The sequence below is a fragment of the Lepisma saccharinum genome, chromosome 4 (genome assembly GCF_977018435.1).
Source record: "Lepisma saccharinum chromosome 4, izLepSacc3.1, whole genome shotgun sequence".
Taxonomy (NCBI): Eukaryota; Metazoa; Arthropoda; class Insecta; order Zygentoma; family Lepismatidae; genus Lepisma; species Lepisma saccharinum.
In genome coordinates, this window is record NC_139232.1 from 76,750,402 (window position 1) to 76,756,401 (window position 6,000).

Sequence of the window (6,000 nt, forward strand, 5' to 3'; positions counted from 1 at the left end):
TTATCATAATTCCATTCATGAGGTATTTCCTAGAACTGTTTATTTTTCTTCGGTTCAGTGGGAATATTATAATTGATCTTACTTTTCTGACATAGGAAAATATATTAAGTAAAACAGGGGAAATTCTTAATCTGGAAAAAGCAAATTTCTTTGAGTTACAAATCGTTATAGAGATATAAAAAACAAATGTTTGCATCATGTGTCATAAGTGGACCAGATATGATTATCGATTATTTATCAGCTAAATAGATTCTATAGAATTGAAACACCTACACATAGAAGCGTTATCTGGAGTTTCGCATGGGTGACCCTTGCACATAGTAGACCAAATTGTCAATCTCACTTCCACGTAGTACACCTTGGTCTGCATTTTGCAGACTAACGAGGCTCTGGTGTCTTAACCCGATACCCGATGGAGGCATATAGTGGTTCGGATTCCTATCCCGATTAGCCTTTCTGTGCACAAAGTGGACTTAAAACACCAAATTAATCTACCGTATAATGTGACGGGTGCAAAAACCTAAGTGCTGACGCACCCAAAAGTTCAAATACAATCAATCCTATGGGCTCAGAATAGGGATTTTTACTTGGGTGAGTGAAGATTTTTAAAGTGCATTTCCAATATTGTACAGCGTGTCGCAAAAGTCTAGATGGAATTGAAAGCTCCGTGACTGTATTTTTGTTACTTAGCGTCGCTTTTCTGTCACTTTTTGCTAGTCGCGACGATGAGAATGAGCTATGATTATGTCAAACTGGTGAAGAGATAGTCACAAAGAACACCCAGGCCAATACCGGGACTCGAACCGGGCACTTCAGTGGCGAGAATGAAAGTCTAACACCTAACAAGATCGGCAACCGAGCTGGCGAAAACTCCGTAAAGACCGCCGGAGCATGATGCTGATTGTATCACCTCCAGTAGTAACTAAAACGTCGTGGTCCAAGTGCGTATCAGGATTTTGCGAATTCGCGTGCCACGATTTCGGGCTTATTAAAATTTACAAGTTAGGATAAGATCCAGCTTTCTTTCTGTTCATTCCATTTCGGTTATTTTACATACCTTTTCTACCTCTTGGGTTAATTGCAACGAAGAGGATGATTAATGAGCCAATTGATTGAATAAATGGAGAAATACAGCGATATCCTCCATAACTTTCCTGGCTCTGAAATGATCCGAGTGATTTAGAATGTTTACGTACACGTGACAACACGGATAGACGAAATAAAATACATTGTGTGCATAAAACACAAAACGAGGTTTAATAACATTTCAACATTTATACAACATGACGCCTGAGGAATCTAAACTAACTCTCTCTTAATCAACAATAGACTATTGAGCATAATTGTTCCTTCTTTCTAATATCTTCATTATATCATGCATGATTATGCATAACATAATACAGTTCAATTACAACAGGCTCGAACTTGGAACTTCTGTCTGACCACTCTCTTGAATCCAAAAGCTTTGCCAGGCACATAACAGTAGCTCGTGTCTAGACGTCTAACACACCAGGACATTGCCAAAATCCGCAGAAGGAAAAGAGAGAGTTTATTAGTAAGGAAAGGGTCGTTCCACATGATACTTCCTCTCTGACCTTACTGACTTCTTGTTGTAATGATAACGAAGTATGACTTTCGAGTACTGTGAAATTTGCGTTTCACGATAAGGACTTTCCATTTCGATCACTGCATATCCATACATTATACACAGACACCCCCCCCCCCAAACACACACACACACACACTTGTTTGCAACTATTAACGTGTTCCATGTATATCCATACCTATGACTCATGCTTGCAGAGAGCAAATTACAACTTGTTTAATTGCCATCAAGATAAACGGTACGCAATTAGTACAACACAAGAAATAAATGTACAAATACTTTACTAATACGAGGGTTGCTATTTATGTATCCGGAATAACAAACAAAAAAAATATGTATCATTGAAAATGGTTTTATTGTTTTTCAAAATATTTTCCATGATGATAGATGCACTTTTGCATACGTTTGAACCAATTCTCATAGCACTTTGTCCATTCCGATTGAGGTATCTCGAAAACAAGCATTTTGAACGCATCAATCCCTTCTTCTGTCGTCGAAAATCGTTAACCACGTAGTTTATTCTTCACGTAGGGGAACAAAAATAAATCATTGGGTGCTAAATCAGGGCTATACAGCGGATGACCCATCAATTCGATGTTTTCAGCGGTCAAATACTGAGTTGTTTGGACCGATGTGTGACAACTCGCTTTGCCATGGTGAAGAATGATCCTGCGTCGCTGGTTGTTTTTTCTGATTTCCCCAAAGACTTCTGGCAAACAAATAGTTGTGTACCATTCAGAATTGACGGTTCTACGATTTTCTAGTGGCACTGTAGCCACATGTCCATTTTTCCTAAAAAAAAACAGGCGATCATTTGCTTCGAAGTGCTTCTTGCACGAACAACTTTTGTTGGGTTTGGCTCATCTTGGAACACCCACACCGTCGACTGCTGTTTGCTATCGGGCTCATATGCATAGATCCAAGATTTGTCACCTGTGTAGATGTTATACACGGCTTTTGAAGCACCACGATTGTATTTTGTGAGAATTTGTTTGCACCAATCGACACGAGCCTTTTTTTGAGCGATTGTCAAATTATGCGGGATCATACTAATGCCCATGGATGCCTCAATCTCACGATATGTCACATGAAGATCTTGCATTATCAGTTCTCGCACAGCATCAATGTTTTCTGGCACAACAACCGATTTTGGACGGCCTTCTTTAGATTTGTCCGTGAGCGAACGACGGCCACGATTGAATTCACTAAACCAGTGATATACAGTGCTTTTAGATGGTGCTTCATCGCCAAAAGTCGAAGTGAGTTGATCGATGCACTGTTGTTGAGATAATCTACTTCGAAAGTCGTAGAAAATCATTGCTCGAAAATGTTCTCGAGTTAATTCCATTGTTGGCCTCCGATGACATTTTCAAGTCCCTGTAACAAACAAAAAAGCATCCGTAAGCACAACGTTCTTGGTACATATACCATAGAAATGTCCAACTTTACGATGGATATATTAGATGTTACCTAGCAACATTAGTGTTGCCAGTTCCGGATACATAAATAGCAACCTATGTATCCATGCACATTACAGCATTTTACGAAAAAGGACCTAAGTACACAGAGATTCACTTGTACAGTCACGAACATTTCTGAGTTCAGAATTCCATTCAATGGGATCATTACCAAGGGCGTATTTGGGGGGTCCAGGGGGTCCGTACCCCCCGAAAGACTTACCAAGTACTAAAATTAAATAATCAAAATATACTTGTTTAGCATTTTTTAAATAATCTATGATTATTTATTTACACTGATCTTATTGGAAGGCAAGTAACTGGCATAATATGGCTTTGAACAACAGTTCCAAAGATTTATGCACACTACTATTTAACTTATGATATATGCAAAAAAATATTAGTCACTTGAATCTAACTCCTTTTTTCTTATTCAATAAGTATTCAATTCTTTATCTATTTGACATTACTTTCCTTGCCAGGGAAGTTATTCTGATACAAATTTGGGCGATCTTAACTACACGTAAACTACGCAGATAATGAATTCGTACTGTTATATCTAAATTCTTTTACCATCCTTTTTTACCTATTCATGTAATAATAACAATACAATATTAATTTACATATTTAATTAATATTATTTTAATTTAATCAAATATATTATTATTATCGATTGATTGAATTGGTGTTTTTAAGTCCACTTTATGCACAGGAAGGCTAATTGGAACTGGACCTACAGTTTAAAGTGGGATCCAAACCACTATGTACCTCCACCGGGTATCGAACCCGGGATCCCTTGATTACAAGGCGACGACGCTACCAGTGCGCCATTGGGGAAGCCCTATTATTATTATCGAGACACTTGGTTGGACCCCCCCCCCACCCACACCGAAATGTATTTCTAGATGCGTGCCTGATTATTACAATCCATACCTAAGTGTCCGTGATTGTACAACAAACTTCCTAACCACATTTAAACAACTGAAACATGCAAAACCTTCAAGGAAAAACTAAAAAAGATACTTACTGGAACACCTCTTTTACTCAAACAGCATGCAATAACAATATCAATAACAACAACTTGATATACAACCTTCACGAATAGAGATTTTATTAAGGAATCAAAATACAATATGCGTTATAGTATAACCAAGGATTACCTATATAGCCTATTATCTTTGGTATAACCTCAACATATTTTACTGATGTTACTATAATCGACTAAATCAGTAGAACGTATAGATACAGGATATAAACGAATGATCCTTTGAAGAATTAAATTTTGTGTCCCATACATCCAGTAAACTCTCTTTCCATCATTGAATTTTAACAGACTAAAGTATCATTCCATTGTGTCAGCTCATTATCCTACATTATTGTATTTCATTATTAGTATATTCTACTGTGAACTAAAATTGATATGTCCGATATCACAGCCAGGGAGGGACTTGCCACTAGGCTATCCTAGCCTAGGGGCCGCACAAAAATGAAACACTGAAGGGCCAGAAGTGACCAAGACTATCGACTATAAAAATTCCTTAATATTCTGATATGAACAATATAAAACTTGTTTCTTTTATGAAAGAAGGTAAAAAGAAAGAGTTTCTAGTGTTATTATTATTATTATATATATACTTCTTACAGTGATTCGTGATGGATTACTTATTGAAATTAGCAAATAACAAATCTGAAAAAATAAAGGATATATTCTTGGTACGCATTAATATAATGATACATAGAAGATCTCTCGAGGATTTACGAGATTTTATGTAAACTTTATAACTCAAGTGTTCGAGCACAGTCAATGTTTTTCAAAAGTTGGCACCTCTGTTTTGAATGCCAACAATTGAAAATTAAGTGGAGGGTTGTTGACGGTTAAATTCAGCATTCTTGTTTCTCATTTCGCGGTGTTCTCTTGTTAAATCTAAGTGAATTGTCTTATAGAAGTTTAATGAATAATTTTTAATCAAATGTGTCTATATTTCAAGATTACAAGTGCTATTAATACAAAACATGCAATTAGTGTAAGTGAAGTACCATAACAAAACTGTTAATAATATTCTTAATACTACTACTACTACCATTACTACTACTGCGACGAGCCAAAGGACATTCGCTCAATTTATTAATTTAGATCAGATATCCACGACTCAATAACTGAATTTCAACTTTGCCTGGTAACGCTGGTGACGAGTGCAGATCGCTGGAGATTAAAAGTTTATACTTTCAGATTTTCAAATAGGATTTCAGATAATTTACAACTAACAATAACCCCTTTCCATAGCCACAGCAATAACCCAATTTACACAAGCGAAATTCCCCCCTTCTGAAAGAGAAGAATTAATCATTTAAACATTTTCATAAACACCAAATACAAATGGAAGAAAATATTTTAGCACGTAAATATGAACATCAGAAACAGTAAACTTATTTATTGTATTCAATTTAACACATATTTCCTGCGTATTAAAGCATCAACAATCTGTCCTTATTAATTAAGAGACGTAAAATAAAAACTGTCGATACGTGAACGAAAATTACCCATCAAAGTCATATAGCATGCACCTTTAATGCCATATAAGGAATTACAAAGTCCTAATTAGTTCCTATTTTGACATAGATCCAATCTGGGAACATGCTCCTCGTTTATTTGATTAGTGCTATGCGTTTCTTGCACGAAAATAAATCGTTTTACGTGTGCACAGAGCCCTTTTCAAACATGGCGTCCATGGCCATTTTGTAAATAACGCATGGTCTGTGACGTGTACTAGTACCGTTTCCCGTAAAATTCAACACACGCGAGATAGCTATCTCATGAACAACTTTGCTTAAACGTTGTAAACACGATCTTCGAGAATTTTCTTCCTATTAAAGTCACTTAAGATAATTAATTTCCTCACCTGGTGTGTCGGGAACGACGAATCCAGCACGCCCGAG